Source organism: Platalea leucorodia (assembly GCF_965183815.1).
Source record: "Platalea leucorodia genome assembly, chromosome: 6".
Taxonomy (NCBI): Eukaryota; Metazoa; Chordata; class Aves; order Pelecaniformes; family Threskiornithidae; genus Platalea; species Platalea leucorodia.
The window spans coordinates 34153687-34173113 of NC_138828.1; positions in this window are offsets into that span (position 1 = coordinate 34153687).

Consider the following 19427-nt stretch of genomic DNA (forward strand, 5'->3'; position numbering starts at 1 on the left):
TAAATAATGCAAACAGCAGATCAGTCTGAAAAGGGGAGAGGGATCTGCCTGTCAGCACAGGGTCGTGTTACTACCAACTCGAAATTCCACCCACTTGAAAGGCAAGTTACCCCCAAAAATGGGAAAAAAGCAGCTTGTAGATACGTCAGAAGCTAAGCTGGGTGAGGGTTATAGGAGGAAAAAGGATGGACCATGGGGACACTTTCACTTGAGCACGTGGGTTTAGCTCCTTCCTGGGACCTGATAAACCATCGCAAAGCTCATCAGCTTCTTTGCAGAGTGTTAGTACTGGTGTTAGCATCTCTGATGTGATTGCCTCACACAAACTTATATACATATAAAGCAACACATATAAACATCTATAGTTTACGAATCCTGACAAGACTTACACCAATCTTTCCATGAGGAGAGGATAACAAAATACACGGGCGATGGATGTTATGCCGCATTGCTTGACTGACTTCGAGGACACAGTCAAACAATGATGGTAAACATACAGAGACAAATAGGCTGTGAAGCTGAAAAGCTGAAAGAGTAAAAATAGAAGAGTTGAGAAAAGAAAGCTGAAACTGGAGAAAGCAAGTGTAAAGGGGAGCATACACTCAGGTCAGTCTGTATTTGTGACTCGACAAGGCAGGCAGGACAACCAGTCTCAGGGGGAAAAAAAAAAAGACACGAATTCCTGAACTTGGGAGAGAAAGCAAGTACAAGCTAAAAAAACAGTGATAATGAAAGGGATTACATTCAGCACTCCAGAACATGTAAGATTTTAAAAGCATTGGGTTAACAGGAATTAGCATGAACCTAGAAAATGCTGCAGCAGATTATTTCAGTTTTTTACAGTGCTTTGAACTTGAAAAGAGTAGGTAATTGGTAGGTATTAGTATTATTAACAAGCTATCGTGAATTCCTGGCAAGCAAGGCAGGCAAAATGCCTTTTTTGAGGTGCTAATAACACCAGTTAGACAGCTCATGCTTTCTGGAGAACTGACAGATTGCTGTCTGCTATTGTTTTGAAGGCTGATTTTTTGGACGAATGATAGCAGAAATTTGAAAAGAATCTATATACAGAATTGCTTTGCATGCAACATTAGAGCTGTTAAATTTTACTTGTTTTTACTTAAGCTACAGTTTTGTTGCTATGCCAGTGATAAAGAGGAGCATACCAGATGGTATGTAGGCCTTCTGAGATAATTATGAAGGTTTATAGAGCCGTGATATATAATAACGGCCCAAACACCGAGAGAAGCAAAAGAAAACAAAAATACCAGATTAAAATGACTCTTTTTGAAATTGCTGCAAATTGAATTTGCATTATCTTTAGTAGAAGTAAATTCAATTTTAAGGGTATGATAATAGGAGTTTAAATCTGTCCAGATATGAAGAGTCACATTTTATGTTACATTTTACAAATTGACAAGGTATTAGTAAAATTGTTGTTCATTAGTAAACAATGAGCGAAGACAAAATGTGTCTATAGCCATTCCCAACAAGTCTCTTTTGTTTCAACTATTGTTCTTTCATCTTTGATTCATGCCCTTTTTATGCCTTGTCACTTCAAGGAATATTGGTAGGGGTGTCATTTTGTATTAAAAAAAAAAAAAGTGAGGGGGGGAAAGTCTACGTCAAGTGCAACGTGAGAACACACCGATGTGGTACTGTGGTATAAAAACAACAGGGTCTGTGACATAGATAGATCCTCATAGCACATCTGTTGGGGCTTGCCCCCAAATATTGTATAGGATTGTGAGCAACAAGACAAGCCGTCAAATGCAGATGGGTTTGTACTTGATCATAAATTAAAAAAAAAAAAAAAAATCTAATAAAATGTTGAAACTAGTTCAGCTGCAGCTGGAAGAGCGATGGGAGTTGTATGTAGTACATGACGTTGCTGTAGCAACTTCACCATACCTAAATATATGAATATCCAAACTATTTTGATGTGTGAGCTGCACAGTGATTACAGAGTAAGGCCTCAGGTCGGACCTGTCCCAGAGCTGTCTCTTTTCTCTCTTACCCAAGTGGGTGTTCCTTTTTATTGTCCATTGAATAGACAGCTTATTCTATTCAGCAGACAATAAAAAAGAACACCCTTTGGGGAAGAATAAGAGGATAAGGCTGGTTTTGTAGTATGACTGGGTTTGTATTGGTATTACTTTACATAAGTCTCATTTTTTTGTGTCTGAAGATACTTTAAATGTGTCTAGTGTGGTTCATGTTTACCAGGAAAATGTTATTCCAGTATCTTTTTTCTTATCTGAGGTTATTTAAGGTAGTTTATTTCAAGCACTATTATTTCAAGATTAATCTTACAGAAAATAATTTTTTTCTTTGTTTTACTTGTAAAAAATAAACACATCTTAGTTATTTTAATTTCCTCCACTTCTCTGAAGTAGTCAATTGCTCTTTTTGATTTTGCATGTATTTGATTAAGAAACAAGAGAGAGAAAAACTGACTCTAGAATTTAGGACATTGTGCTTGTTACCCATTTCATTCACTTGGGCAAATGCTATCTCAGAAATCAAGCTAAACATATTTTTTAAACTGGCTAGCTCTCAAATGACTATGTCTTGTCAGAAACTATACATCTATATATACATCTATACTTCCACTGATTTTTTTTAGTATTTTGAGGTTTATTGTCATGTGTTTTCCAGCACGATGCTCCGGAAGAAATATGCAGTATGATTCACTACTTAATCATAGAAAAAGTGGATTCTGCACCAGTAAACATGGTGATTATTCCTCCAGTGATGGAAATAGCAGCATGCGCAAGCCTAATAGGCACAACTTTCTGCCCTTGAATGCTGTGCTGCCCTCCTGCAAAGACTTACATGCATTTTAAGTAGTCCTGCTCCTTTGTATGTCATTGTTTTACTTTGTAATGGCTCAATGAGAAGGTAAACAACTTTATTTGGGAACAGTAGAGTTAATGAAGCTTGGTTTCCTATTAGTTTAGGTCTTTGTCCTTCAGCTCCTCCTCTCTCCCTCTCTCCCTAGTGTCCCAGCTCCCCACTGAAGTCCCGCATGATACCCTCACCTAGCAAAGAGAGCTGCCTCACCATAGCACATGCTGTAGATGCTGAGCGGCTGACTGTGGAACAGAACAGTTCTGTCTTGTCCTCTCCGAGTTTCACTTCCAAGGAACTTCTACTTATTGTGAGGACTTCTGCTTCTCTTTCAAATCTAGTTGAAATTCGGATGTCCATTTCAGAAGATTTTGTGGGGAGCAAGAAGGGAGGGTTTGCCTGATTGGAAGCTTGTCCTCCTTAGGAAACTGGGCTCAATGTTACAGCAGCCAAACAGTCCCCTGGAGTAAACTACAGTCATTCGAAGATGCCATTTTTGACAATTGTGAAATTATTTATTTATAGTAATATTATTTACAATAATAATTATAGAAGGAAGGTGCTACATTTTCTCTAAGCTCTTAGGACACTTCAATTCTTTGGCATTTCCATTCAAACTGAATTTTTTTTTTCTGTCTAACTTCATTTTGATGAGAGAGGGTTGGGCATGTATTTGGAAGGAGCAGAGCTATTCTCAGAAAGCAATCTCAGAGGAAAGCCCAAAGGGCATTTCTGGACTGTTTAGGTGCTGATAAGTTGCATCAGCGCTTGACACCTTACAGGGTCATGATAGCATACCATGGTTCAGAGTGCAAACTAGAGTATTTGCACTGTCAGGCTCTCCTGGGGCATCACCTCTGGCCTTTATATGCAAGGTCTTGGAAGGGACACAGCAAGATCACACCTACACCAGGGGAGTTCTTCTTTGGCCAGGTATTACCTGTTAATACTTCTGCATGCTTACATAGGGTTTCCTCATTGTTTCTGTACCTTGCTCTTCATATGTAATATGATTCTTATGAACTTTCCTACACAAAGCAGGAACTGCTCCTGAAGCATGCTGAATAGTACTGGTCCAAAGGAGTAATGCCCAATCTATTGCTGATGCACAAAGAGTAGAATTCCGCTAATTATTTCCCAGAAATACTTCCTACTTATGAAATAAGATTTTGAAAACATTTAGTTTATCTAAATATGGAGACATTTATAAATTGTTTGCTTACAAAAATGTGATTATTACTTTTAAAGTGCTATATATTTTCTCAAAGTTCATTCATGATCTTAAAGTAATTAAACTGTGTGCAATACCAGCACTGGAATAATTGCTTAAGTCGGGAATTCAGTCCAAGGGAAAAAAAAACACCCGAAACTTTACTGCTTTCCCTGTCTGTTGGAGTAGCAATTTTATTGTGAATGGCAGCTACAAAGATTGGTACCACTTCCATTTTATGTACCTCTTGAAGGTGTGGACCTTGTGATATTATAGTTGACGGTTCTTCTTGTGCTAAGAAATGAAAGCAGAATAGTCTGAACGAGCCTTGTACGTTGCCTGATGGAAAGCTCAGTTTCATGAAATACATTTAAATCTATGGTTTATACCAGAGGACTTTCTTCTGCCCAGATCTGTTCCTTGCAAGCACATGCTGAGTTGTAGATAAATCTGTCTGAGGCTGGAATATCAGTTTCATTGGAACAATCAAGGAGTTTCACATTTCATTCTGCTCTTGCTGTACTTGCATTTGTGCACAGCAGATCGCCCATGCAGAGTTCACCGCAGGACTGCAGACTATCTTTAGATCATTTTAAGCATTCTTGATAGGGCATAGTCAAGGATGATCATCCAGTGCATGATTTACCTTCCCTCAACACCCCTGATTTAGTGGCATCCTACATATCCTAAGTGCATAGAATCAATATTGGGTCCAAAAATTATGCTATAAAGGAAAGCAGTAGTTGCTGTTTATTTAATACTGAAGGAATTAAATACATTTGACGAAAATGCAGTTTCCTCAAAACCAGTTTTGCCTGAACTGCTGAATATATGACCTTTGGAACAATAAGAAGGGACATACATGTCTTATTCCTATAAGTAATTGCTGGTGTTATTAACTAGTGAAATACACAGTATAATAGTAAGCCTTGCCATTATTTTTAAAACAGCACTGGTCAGGAAGCACATTGGATTACGTTTTGAAGACTATTCTGAGTTTAAGATGTTATTTTAAAAACTAAGGACATTTCTTATATTATAGATCTTTGTATGACAAAACCTGCTGTAATAACTGGGGAAATTTCTTTTAATACAGATCTGTAGATGACAAAACCTGCTATAATGGTTCCCCAATTGTTTGGTTGCTAGAAACTTGACATATCTAAAAAACCCAGGCATGTGCTTAGGGTTTGATTCCACCAGATGACCACAGGATGATGCTATGGCAGTGAGCTTAAGCTGCTGTCTGTAAAGCTGAGAATGGACCCACAATGAGAACCTTAGAAAGACTTTTTGAAGATGCTTTTCTACGCAGCACCTTCATTTGCTAAGTTACATTGCAAAAAGTGCCCACAGGTTATTAATTAGATACAGTTCTTCAGCAAGACAGTTTGCATTGTTTATAAACACATTTTTTATTTCTCTTTATACTATGTTCAGTTTGTACCTTACAAGGAAAACTACTAGCATGTTAAGGCTATCAATAAAAGCCCAAAGTCAATAGCTGACGACTGAAGAAATAACCACAACAAGGCTTTAGAAGCAAACTAGTCAGTATGAGAAACTGGGTTTCAAAGATGATAGCGATCCTGTGGGCATCAGTTTGCCAGTCCTCAGGACTTTAAAGGCAACTTAAGTTCAGAAGTGTATGAACATAGATGATGCTCAAGGATCTTGGGTTGGTCAACCCACAGTTGAGACCTCCCATATTATTTGCAAATCACAAACTAATCACTTTTTGTTTCAAGGAACAATTTGGTGAGGAGCGTAAGCTCGAAAGTGCTTGTCAAAAAATATTTTAGTCCTTCTGACTCAAGTGAAACAAATAAGTTTCCAATGTATGCTTGTGTACTTACTTTTTGGCTTACTGCTCTCAGGCTACACTGCTGCAACTCTCCTATACTGTTGCATTTTTGACATTGCATAGTACATAAGCTGAGAGTAAAAATGAATAGGAGATGAAGGTTCTTTGGCCCAGTGTTCATATAACTGTCCCCATATTTCACCAAAACAATGTCACGGGGGCTTGCATAAATAAATACAAACATAAGTAAATACACATAAGCAAATACACACTTGCACAAACACACTTTAAAAAAAAAAAAATTGTACTTGTAAAACCTGATCCAGCTATTTTTTTCCAGCTACTTTTGAGAGAGAGAAGGACTGAACTGGACTTCAGAAAGAGTATCTTTCAAGGCTGTATTTGGCCTTAAGCAAATAAAATTTATTCACTGGCACATTAATGCATAAGCAGTAACAGAGTTCTGTCGTGTACTGTTCTAAATCTCAAAGAAACTGGAGCAAGGCATATACAGTGTTTCGTTAGATACATTTACGTGTTATTTTGTGCCCCTTCCTTTGTCTTTTATTCATGCTTTTAAATTCTAAAACCTCATTTTACTGCAAATAGAGTGCTAAAAGAAGCCTTGCCTGCACTGGATAAAAAAATCTGCTAACTCTCAATATACTTAGACCATTTTTTCTCCTAAAATAAAAACTTAAATAGTTCTTTGCACTACTTTTATACTTTCTTCAAGTTTCTTTATAACCTACTGTAATTTGTTGCTTCAATTTTTTATATTTAAAAGCTTGAGTAAAGGTTTGTTTAAGTGCCTTATTTTGCATACAGGAATAGATGAAATACAGGTGCACTTCCACTCCTAGGATCAGTGTTCCTTCCTTCATTTCTGTTTCTGTAATTGAATCAATGCACTTTGTTTCACTTTATTTTGCTTTCCAGGAAAATAAGCCTTATTCCTAAAAACACATCTTAATATTAGAAAAATATTTTTACTTCTTATTGCCAAACTTGGTAATCTTGTTAAGAAGCTATCTTTAAAACTATAGGACTTAGAAAAGCTCACATAGTTAAACTGGGATTTACATAACAATTTTTGAATAGTTTTAATAGTAGTTAAAACTGCTTTTTAATTCAGTTTTGTCATATTAGTATAAACTTTGCAAGTAATGATTACTGTTATTAGGCTGCATTTAACTATTTGCACACAGTAAAAGCTTCACACGTTTGGGGAAAGGATGCCAATTTTCTGTTGCTGTCTGTGTAGTGAGATTTTGTATTTACTCTAAAGTGAAAGAGAATTTTCAGGGCCACAACACAACCAGCTGAAGCTTGAAACACTTTAATGAGAGGGAACGATTATGCCAATAAAATGCCAAGAAGTTATAAGCACTTAATGCACACCCACACACACGCCCCACACACACACCTAAGGAGCAACAGCCAGCATGGATTTGTGAAAAAGCAATGTCAAACCAATTTAACTTCTTTTGAAGCAGAGCAGGAAGGCTTATGAATATGGGGAAAAGAGCAGATGTTACATATGTTGACTTCAGTAAGGCTTTTTGTAGTGTGCCATTGTGACATACCCATAACTTGGTGTATCCCGTAGCATACCCCTAAGCCATAGAAACACGATCCAGATTAAACTCCAGAACTGGATAATGGCCCAATAGTGAATGGTCAGCAGAAAAGAATGTATCAAATGGGGTGTGTTCACATGGCTTCTGTCCAATCCTTGTATTTGCAACCCAGGTCAGGGTTGCACACACCGCACATACCAAATTTGAAGATGACACCAAACTGAGACAGGACTGTGAGCATGCTGGAGGTCAAGATTAAAATTCAAAGCGATCTTGCAAATTAAAGAAATGGTTTGAAAAAATTGCCCGTTATGCAACAGCAAAAAGCACAGGTTCCACACAGGACAAAAAAAAAAAGAGTAGCACAAATACAGTTGAGGAAAAGAAAAGCCTACATAACCATTCTGCAGAAGCAGGTCTGGGAGTGATAACAGGTCACGCCACCATGAAAAATAGAAACACCATGTTCAGTTGTATGAAAACGAGTACATCCCCAAGACTGCTCTTTTCTTTGAGTAGAACTGTTATACCCAGTGCCCAGTAAGGCAAGAGCACTGTGTCCAGTTTGGGACATAGTTTGGGACATACAGCTTTTTTTTGTTGTGGCTAAATTGGAGATAGTTCAGAAAAGACCTCTGTTTATTCTCCTTTCTCTAGACCATGGCCTTTAAAGAAAGATTAAATAAACGGGACATGCAGAGAATACCGAGGAGAACATGTCTGCAAGTACACAGAAAGATACTGCAAGAGGTAGAGAAACATCTGTCCCCTATTTTAATGAAAAACAGAACAAGTAGTGATTGCGTTAGGCTTAAGAAATTCTTTCAAACCATACAGATAATTAAACACTGGAGTATAACATCTGGTGAGGTTGTGAATTTGTCATCATTAGAAACTTTTAAGAACCAGTTAGGCAAACATCTGTCAAAGCTGACATAGGTATAGTTGATCCTGTCTTGGAGCAGAGAAAGGACTGGATGATCTCCTGCAGCCCCTTTGAGCTACAGTTTTTTAATGATTCTTTCTCCCTCTGTTTCATTAGTATGCTCTTCCCAGCTTCTTAATCTGCCTTCTTGCACCTGATTTTAACAAACAACACAGGACAATTCAGAAAGTCATGTAGACCTCATGGAAGCTTTCCTTAGTTTAGCCTTTTAATTAGTTTTTACCTCGTAAGACAACGATATCATGTGAACAAGCCTGTGCAGTTGATTTTAATACATTACAGTTTTCTTTCGTCAATATGTATATACTTCAAATGAGAAAAAACAATGTTTGAGTCTATTTCCAATATGGGTTGTAATTAGATTATTAGGGATGTAACAAACCCCCAAATTCCCAGCTCCTGCTTTTGAGGTAGGAACAAAAAGAGGGAAAAGGCGAATGCTGAGTAAGGACTCTGGCTCTCAAGCTATGACGAACCAAACTACAGCTCCTAGAGACAGATACTACTGCCTCTACCTACCCGCCTCTTCTTCCCTCCATGGTCTCTGCCTCTTTGTAACATAGGGACAAAAGGAGAGACAGGCCACGGCTTTGCGGGCAGAGTTCATAGCCCCTTACAGTAACTGCAGCTGTTGCTGAGGTCAGGCATTTGTTGGTCTGCTAAGGGCTGGGGCTGACGAGTTTTCTTATCCCTGCTGCCAACCACATTTTGTGATGAACATCAGAAAGACAGACAACCATGACCAGCACTGAAACAGGGCGACTTTCCTCCTTCTCCTGCAGTCCCAGCAAAGCCAAGAGCTGGAGCACAGAGGTCAACCAGCTAATGCATCTCCAGCCCCAGAGCTGGGGAAAACAAGCTGATAGAGCAGTCCATAAAGCAGCTCCCGACTAATGGACATGACCCCATAAAAATGCAATGTTCTCCCCTGTTTGTTCTTGTACCGCGTGTTTATAAGAGGTCCCTTTTCCACTGTGAGAACCAGCACAAAAGGAGCTTGGTACCACACAGAATTCATCTCCAGAGTTTTTTAAATTTCTGACTTTTTATATTCAGTTGTTTTTGGAGGGCAGGGCAATGGGAATATTTAATAAGTGTTTCTGAAGACATGCTTCACATTTAAGGCTTTGTCGAGATTTTCAATTTAAACAGAATAAACCTTTTGGGATGAAAACAAATGTGCCTCTTAATCGGCATGCCACATGAAACACAGATAAACACATTGTATTGCTTACATTGCAAAAGCCAAGAGGATATTTACTAAGTATTCCCTAGCAAGTACTGTGGTGCCTTATTTTCTAACTCACTGCTATGCTGGCAGCTCAGTTTTCAAATACTCATTAAGTGAGGTCATTAACATTTCTGTCACTTCTGTCTTAGCTTTGTAAACGAAGTTCAAGTACGTTCTCTCCTTTAAAAAGACTAAGAATAATAAAATACTTATTCTTAGGTCTTTGTCTTTTCTATGGCTATTTGGTCAAACGATCTAATCATGGCAGAATTTTCCACCAGAGCAAGTCAAGCTCCATCATCCGAATGTCAAGAATTTCATTACTGCTCCGTTAACGTCTTGAGTGCCAGTCTGGAGAAATCTCTCGCCACTGCTATCTGTAGCAAAGAATGACTGCTTTGCTAAATTTTGGCCCACTAGCAGTTTTCATTTCTGGCAGAAATCTGGTTGTCAAGCACCTAAGCAGGGAGAGTGGGATCAGGGATGCTGCTGAGGCAGAAAGCGAAGCGAACTCGTTCTGATGGCCACCAGGGGGAGAAAACTGGGATTTGTAGCGTGCTCAACAAAATCCGTTTAAAGACGCACCTTTTTCTACTGCCAAGACTTTTCAGAGACTTAGATCCGTCAATTGTAATAGTAGTCGTACTGAATTAGCTTTGAGAAAATGATGCGTTTAAGTTCTTCTTTTCTAAAATACTGTAAAACCCCCATGTAATAAAATTTTACTTAATTCATAAATATAAAATAATTTAATAATTACATGGGTCATGTCCTCTCTTTCTGTTAATATTGCATATTACCTTATTTCAAAATTAATCCTACTCTTTTTAATAGGACTAAGTCCATAGTAAAATATCATTTAGCATGAGTAAGTACAGAAAAATACTGCTCTAAGTGAAAGGAACAAATCTATTCAAAGCAACTAGACAGCATAACACATACTTACACCTTGGCCTCTAATAAACTCCGAGTAAGAATAAGAAAGAAAAGAAAAAGAAACATAAATCATTTAAATGTTGACTTGATACTCAAAGAGAGGTACTCTATGCGCTCACGTTAAATTCAGAATGTAAGGAAAGAAGAAATTTGGCAGGGTTTGCATCATGTTGGCACAACTAATAAAGACATATTTGACGTGTAATGGCAATAATGTGAGTTCCACAGTACCTTTTATGGATATTGTGTCTTGTTATCTCTCATTCCGAGCAAGTATTCAGGACGATTTCCTTATGTGTCTTCTGACATTGTTTTTTCCACATGTTTACATACATTGTGGGGAAAACCCACAGGAAATAGGATGTACGGCACCAAGGCAAGTTCTGTGGAGGAGCTATTTAAAATACAGCTGAACTGCACCTTTTTAAGTGGGAACTGGTCAGATTTAAGAGTCGGCATGGACTTTAACTTCAATTAGGACTAAAGCTCACTACAGCTTGCGGTCAGGCACATGAACGTAGGGTCAGGACCAGTTTTGGGGTGGTGTATAGGTAGCCCCCAGCTCTACTAACCGAAGAGGTAGAAGTGGTGCAGGAGCTGAACGTCCACTAGATGCCAGGCTTCCTTTGCGGAGCAGAGCCGTGGCGCCGGCTTTCCACACGCTTTATACAGATGGCCTCTGTGTTCGCTCTCTCACTAATGTAGTGGACACAAGCTCTAGTGTTTAGCACCAAATCCTGATCCCATTCAGGCTCAATGGCAAACCCTCCGGATTTTTTCCCTGCTATCTGTCTCCCAGAAATTTCTGAGAGAGGGAAAACACTTCAGAAGGATTAAAAATAGGAGTTACCAGTAAGAAGAATTGGGGGTTTTCGGTGTCCCTCTTTTCTGTCTCAGCAGAAAGCACCCAGTGAAGAGAACGGGATGAGTTTTGTGATTGACATACTCAATCAGCAAACAAACCTAGTTGAACAGTGGCAAGGAAGATTGCTGACTCTGCCTCCTGCACTCCTGGTGCTGTCATCAACAGGTAGGTGACCTCCAACCTCTGGCTGTCATCAAATAGGCCAGGCAGCAGCTCAAAATATTGACTTAAAACTACATTGGGGCAATGTTTGCTTTCTGATTATCTTGCTTCTGTAGTTGAGAGAGGCTTCCAGAGTGCAAGCATCCCTCCGCACGGGGGGAGCCGGGGATGGTAGCGCTCCCACCGCCAGCAGCGCCTGGGGCAGGGCATGCTCCGTCGCACAGGATGGGCCAGCCAGAGCGCCAGCGCTGGCACACCGTGCTGCAGCAGGGCCGCACACCTCTCCAGGAGGTCGCAGCCGTTTGTGGTGCTGGTGCTGCTCCCTCACGCTGCCACAAATTCAAGCTTTTCTGTTGGGATTTGGGTTACCTCTAAGAAAATGGCATGGCGATCGGAAGCCACACGGGCTCCAATGTCCGAAGAGACCAGAGTGCTTCTTGTCTTATTAAGTGAAGGGTCCGGTCGTCTGATTCCCTCATCATTAGTTCAGCTCAGTAGTTGTTTGCTGTGAGTAGGCACCTTAATTTCAAAGGGCTGCTTGCAGGAGAATAAAATACCTGATTTGAGCAAGGGCCTCTGGCAAGTTAGAAGCTACAGTAGTTAAATTACCTATTGCCAACCTAGAGCATTAACTACTCAAAAATGCCTACCTATATTATTCAGAAAGCTCTTTCTTGAATTCAAAATAGGGTAACTGATACGAAATCTTTCTGGAAAACAAAACAGACCAATTAATCTGAGAAACATCACTACTAGATAATAATAACAACTGCTTTCTTCTGTCTAAGGTAACATAATACAAATTGCCACTCTGCCACAAACACATTTTCTTTAGCTTAATTAAAAAAAAAAAAGAAACTTCTTTCATTCATTAATTAAAATGAGCTTTGGTGAGTGGACCAGTTTACAAGTATTTAGTGTTCGTATCTATATTTCTACTCTCGGATCTCAGATTTTGCCTCTGGCTCTGCGCGCTCTGTGTAGCTTTATGGCTTGATTTGCAGAGCGCATCCTGCGCAGCTCCCACAGACTCTGAGCAGAGATCCAGGCGCTTGAAGGTTTTGAGAAAATCACTTGGAGCGGAGCAGTTTTCTGCTCACCTACCGGCTCTTCCCGATAATCCTGCTGTACACTACACGCTGGAAACAATTAGGGGGGATAGAATAGGGCTCTCTGCCACTTTGCTTGTCATCAGCTTCCCTGTTGAGATCAAGTTGCATAAATGTTAATGGTCCAGCCCGTCTTGTGCTCGTCATTGTCGCGTCCCTAAACCCAGCAAAACTCTGCGGTATTGAGTCAGAGTAATCGGCCTCTGTGAAAGGATTGTTGCGGTATTAAGCTTTGTCAGCACCATGAACTGGAGACTTATTTTAGAACTCGATTTTCCTTGTGAGTAAAAAGGAAAAAACGATAAAATCGGCTACTAGTATCATGTACAGGAGAAAACGTTATTCTCTAAACACGTTAGAGGTACCAGCCGCTTTATACTGGGCAGATCCTCGTAGATAGAGACATTTCTTTATTCATGTATCTCAGTGAGTGGTAAATGAGGCATGCTCACAGAAGTTATTTGGGATGGAAATGAGTCTAATTAGTCTATCCAACTTAGGAATAGCACTGTGAGGCAAGTCTGGGGAAGATGGGAGTTAGCAACAGAAACAGCAGTGGAGAAACAGAGTTATGCGCTTTCTGCAGTTAAGCAGAATATTTATTTGAGGTTTCATTTGACAGAATAAACAATAGATAAGGGAACAGTTCAAGCAGACAAACATTTCTAAGAAACTAGTTTAAAAACATTCTTATTTTAATTGCAGGCTCTATAAGTAGCCTTCTACGTATTCCTACATTAGTTTTCAACTTCATCATTTGTTGTACAGTAAACAGTAAAAAGCTGCTCTGTTACTTCAGAGCTTTCTGAATGGGGCAGGGGCAGATGTGCTCCAAACTTAAATTATACTAATAAAAATTGGTGTCTTTTAAGGTTAGCAAGGGCATAACAATGATGATTCTAAAATAAGCTGCTAGAATATGTACATGTATTTTATATACTGACAAATCTTTTAATCTGCAAGAATCACATCTAGTAATGAATCACATTCTTTGAGTGAATAATTCAGCCCTTGACGCCAACCTCTGAGGGAGAATATTGTGGTCGTGGTGTCTGAACAGTGTGGTAGCTATGGCTACCTATATAATTCTTAGCAATGGAAAAAAAAGTGACAATGACATTAAATTTAATCAGGTTCCCCTTTTCTGTGGTTCCCACTGGGATGAGCCACTAGTGTCTTGCCTTAAATATTCAAAGCCTTCAAAGTTTGCATGTGTTCATATACTGGGACAATATCCTGCTAATAGAGAACAATGGATCTGTCATGTATTTCTCCTGTGAGTAGCCGTAAGTCTGAATTTAGTTAGTATAGGGTATTATGATTGCTGCTTCTTTAGCAATTGTCTTTACATTAGTCTTCACTTAGAAGGAAGAAGAGCAGTGATGAAATGTAGGCAAAAATACAATGAACTTGGCTATTTTGGTTTGGAAATATGGAGCAAAGGACTGTGTCTTCTTAAAAAGATCCAGCTTTATTTCCAGTCACACTTCATCTGATATGAATGAGCTGGTACTACATATCACATGGCTGAATACATTTGGGAAACACGACCTAACATATATTTAGGAAAGGGAGCTTAGAATCAAACTAGAGTAGTTAAATGCACGAATTATTTGAATTTTCATTTGGTAAAGTTCATAAATACTTCTTGTGTTTTGTTTACAGAGCTGTAAAATGTGACTTTCATTAATAGCTACTAGTGCAGGAACTTTCATTTGGCTTTCCTTAGTCTGCAGTAAAAGTCAGTATTGAAAAGGTTGAGACTGACTATAAATAGTTGTGAGTATTGATTTGAAGTAGACATAGTCCTTAAAACCCATTTGTTTTGTTTATTTTTAAGTGGGAAAGGAAAAAAGGAAGGGTATTTTTTGCTATGGATTTGGAGGTAAAAGTTTCACAGCAGGTAAACATGGCACAGTGAAAAACTGGTGCCTGTAAATCTTACAGTTAAGCACACTTAACAGAAAAATTTTCCCTCAGTTTGTGATTAGAAAATGATCGGATCTGTGATGATTTTATATTCTTTCTCTGACTTTTTGGTAGCTTAATGATGCTTATCTCTGTTTGTCTGGCACAGTAAATGCCAGCCTGTTCTTCATACTTTGTCAGAGAATCAAAGCCACAATTTGGAAAGTGTCCCTAGTAAAGTGTACCTTCTCTCACTCACATACTCACAAATGAGTTCTGGTAAGTAAAAGAACACATAAGCACACGCTACTGTTTCCACATGCAAACCAAAGCACTTGAGAAAAGGTGGCTACCTCTGCATGCCATATTCTTACAATCTGTATCTCATTAAATGATGTGCAAATAGGATACCTGTTTGTCCTGTTGGAACTCAAACTAAAGAAAATGCCACTCTCTTCTACAATACAGTACATCATAAATGAAACAGGATGTTATCCACCTTTATTTATTTTTCTAGATTATTATATGGTCGTATATCCTACTCGTGATCTTGCTGCCTGAATGCTTCTCATAGTTATGATGTGTTCATGTGAAAAAAAAATTTATTTCTCTTGCCCTTTCTTTCCTCCATTCAGAATAGATCAAGGACCCAGCTTTATTTTATTTTGTGTAGGTAATTTAACATTAGAAAGTTAGGCGTATATTGATCATGTAGCAAAGACTACATGCTCTTCCTTTTACTTTTACATCATGAAATCCATTCTCTAGGGAAAACAATTTCCAAAAAGCTTGTTTGAGCCAGTGCAGTTTGCATCCTAGCTAGAAAACCAAGCTCCATGGTATGATCAGGAACACCACTCTCATCAGCTTCAGTCCCCAAAGCTGCAGCACCCTAGCTATAATCTAACAGTAGAAGTAGACGTTTAAGTTTAATAGAAAATGACAGCATCTTTTTAGGCACAGTCTATCCCTACGGGGTCACAGAAATGCTTGCCCAAACAGTAGCAAGAGTAGTACTGTCCGTATTTCCCAGACACACTTGCTTTCTCCACATTTTCTCCAGGTGGGATACAAAGACTATGGCCTTTTGTCTAGGTTTTTACAGGCTGCCCCACTTAGCGCGAGCCTCTTGTTCTGAATGCAAATTTCACACCAGTGGCTTTTACACATGCACAGACTGATGACACAGCATGCGTGCACTAGTTACAGTTCTTCCTCAATTTAACACACACATGAAGGTCGGATGTCTCGGGCTCCCCATGGATGTGTGCTGCATAGCACATGCTTCTATCCAGGAGATGCCAGATAAAAATGCCAAATCTGCTCAAGACTTCTGGTTACCTTTAAGGATGAAGAGAGGAATGAATTCAGCCTGCTCCTCTGTTCCTCCTTGCTCATTACCCAGATGTTCTTGGTGATGATTGCCCAGCCCTGCTGCATGTAATACAGATTTTGGGTTGAGATCCATCTACATTTTAATCCTGTGTTTGGTCCTGTTGTGTGGACGCCAATTCAGGTTTTGAACAGGGCTAGATAAATCTATGTTTTTGAACATCTGTGGGACTAGTAATCCAGTTTTATTTTAACATATGTTTTACTTATAATTTTCCTTCAACCCCGCCCCCCCCCAAACCAACCTATCCCTCTTACTGCCAGTTCAAAAGCTTTGCTTTGCAGATTGTATCACTGATATTATAATGCCAGAAAAAAGGTTTAGGGGGATAATCACACCAAACCTGTTGACACCACAAAGTGATGTCTGGTCTAATGAAGACCTAATCATGAGCTACATATTAAGATACTGAACAATATGAAGCAAGTCAGGAAAACTGAAAGAGAGTTTTACCTCTTGCCGAGTCAGAGTTCTTAACTGGCCAGTCAAGTGCAAGAGATGACATTTGCTTTGACAAAACGACTTTTGCATCTCCGAAAAATTGACACCCAAATTTAATCTATTTAAAGGAGTGCCAGATCTTTCTCTTAAACAGAGCGGTAGCAAATACCTGACTAATAGTAGCAAGTTGAAGAGATCAGAAGCAAATAAAGGGCTGGGCCAGTTGGTTAAAAATTACTGTGCCCCCCAAACTGGCCACATGCTTCCTACCTCTCTGCTGGAATCAGGGTTTCCCTAGGAGCTCGGAGGTGTAAGGTGAGTCAGCTTAGTTTGCTGATCTGACTGAGACCTAAAATGGATGGCAGGGGGAAAAAAAAATCCCCTCTCAGATTTAATCTTGATGCAAGTAGATGGTGTGTTTTCCTTTATCTGTATCTTTTATGAATATTTAGAAGTGTATCAGCTAGTCGCAATGCTTTAAAGAAATATTTTTCTTAGCGTTTCCCCCTAGAATAAGTAAAGGGTGAGTTCAAAGTAAATGACTATTAAAAAGGCATTTCTGACCCAGCCACATAGCAAATCTATGAACTGGGACACCTAGATATGATATGATAAATCCTGCTAGCCAGTATGGGTTTGGGAGCAGATATCACAGAGGTTGAGAGGAACAAGAGTCTTCCGAGGAGATGGTGACAACAGTAGGGTTCACTAACAGCCATCAAGGTGTGGGCACCACACCTGAACCACAGAAATGCTAAGGTGAATTAGCATAATAATGAAAATATTTCATTAGAAAAACACTATTCTCTCTTCCTTGGACAGATCACATCGTTGACGGCCAAAACACCACTCCTAATTGCCTGATGATCACTAATTGATACCTGGTTGAAGAAACTATACATCTTAAATGAACATCGTAAAGACTTTTTAGCTGTGTTTTTTTCCTGCAGTAGTGTATACTGATGATATAATACGTGCTGATAGGCTTAGTTCTCATTTGAAATTGAAGGACATACCATCGAGACCAAGAAAACGGCAAAAAAAAGTAGAAAAGCAGGTTGTGACAAAATGTTGTGCTCGATACAGAGAGACATAAATTCAAATAGTGGTATATCACTTTGAATTTTATCAGAGATTCCTACAGCAATGGCTATGAGAAAGCTTACATTACCATTACCATTGTTTTCTAAAAATTAGTGGTGGGCCAAGAGGGAAATGTCAGGGACTTTTTTCTTCCCCCTCCTCTTAAAAGTCAAGTCAGGATCTTAGCATCAATACAAAAATTACTTTGGAGTTAAACTTACTTTGTGCATTTAGGGACACAATGATGTTGCCATCATTTATTTTCTTTCTGGTTACACAATCAAATCTTAGTGCAGGGCTGTTTAAAAATATATGTATTTTTCCAAGTAACTGCATACTTTAAGGCATGGTTAAATGAAACTTTTACAAGAATACAGCTGTGAAAATGTTTAAATCACCATTTAAAAAGTGTGGATACTGGGAATCATTCTGCTATAACGTGATACCTAAACTTATGTTTGATGCATGTTCTATTTCCAGTGACTACAAAGAATATTGCACACGGTTCACTTATTCTTGTTTAGCTCTTAAAATTACTTCACCAACTGTTTCATTATCATCATATGTAACTTCAAAGTCCTAATAAGGGCCCAAGAGTGAAATGAACATCAGAATACATATATTTATGCTCTAGGATCTGTCTGCATAGGTATTCAGTCCCAGTTATCTCAGCTTCACTCCTTGCGTTTTCACAAGAGAGGAACAAAATGTTTTAGGTAAAATACCCAAAGTGCTAAATGCGGCAAATGTGATCCCTGAAGAGGTAAAAGCATATGAGATGTACCCACAGTGACCACTTCCAAAGCATAGTAACAGTCTTTAAAATAGTCACATCATCAGTAAAGCCATTTAAACCAGAGAGAAGTTTGATCATCTCAAAATTTGGTCGGAGAGCTGTGTTACTAAAATAACATTACCAATGGATAAAAAAGAAACAAACAGGAAGAGCCTTTCGATTCCAGGCAGCTCACAAGAGTCAAGGGATTTCATCTTGACCAAATGGACAGAGAAGATCTAAACTCAGGCAGAAATGAGGGGCTGGATCCCCACCATCCCACAGTAGCTGAGGCACAGGATAATCTTCTGTTATGTAGAATACAGATTTCAGATTATATGATTAATGGGCCACAAATTAACACTTTTGCCTTCAACTGCTAGCTCCTCCAGCCCTGTTGTAAAAAGCACACATACCCCAGCTATCTTTTTGTATTTTAGATGTATTCCCTTTTTCATGCAAACTCAATCAATATCACACAATTTTATCTGAGTATGATTAAAATAGTGGTTGGCCAAAATGAAAAGCTCTTCCTTCGACTTTCTACATTAACCATGGGGAAACCACCTGACTTGCTTTCTGAGGTAGAAAAATACTAACCAAAAATGATGCTGCTACAAACTGAGGCTATGCAGGCTTAATGAAGGTGGTGGATTTTTATTGCTTGATTCCCTGGATCCCTGTGATAGCTCTCCAGGGGGGAGCAATGTAATAAAAAGGGTAAGCTGATACAGCCCTTTAGAATAACAATCTTCTTAATTGCTTTACGCATCTCTTCCGTGGACTCGCCTCAGGGGAGCACACCCTGTTGGCAAACAGCAGGTTCTGTAACACAGGTATTAAACAGCAATTCCAAAGTGCACCAACTTGCGTGTGCCCAGCGGAGCCCGGCTGATCCTTTATCAGCTCAGCACAGAGGTGATAAGGTTATTTATCGTCCTGCGGTGCAGCAAGGTTAGTTGTAGCTAATTCCAAAACACGTTCCTGCAAATCAGTATAAGATTGAGTGTTGGGACCACGTTAAGCCTTGAACACAAGCTACACATCTGCATCTCTGAATGTCCTTCTGAGCTAACAAAACTTCTGACCTGGTGCCAGGTGCGTCCCTGTTTAATGTCTTGAATCCCCTCAAAA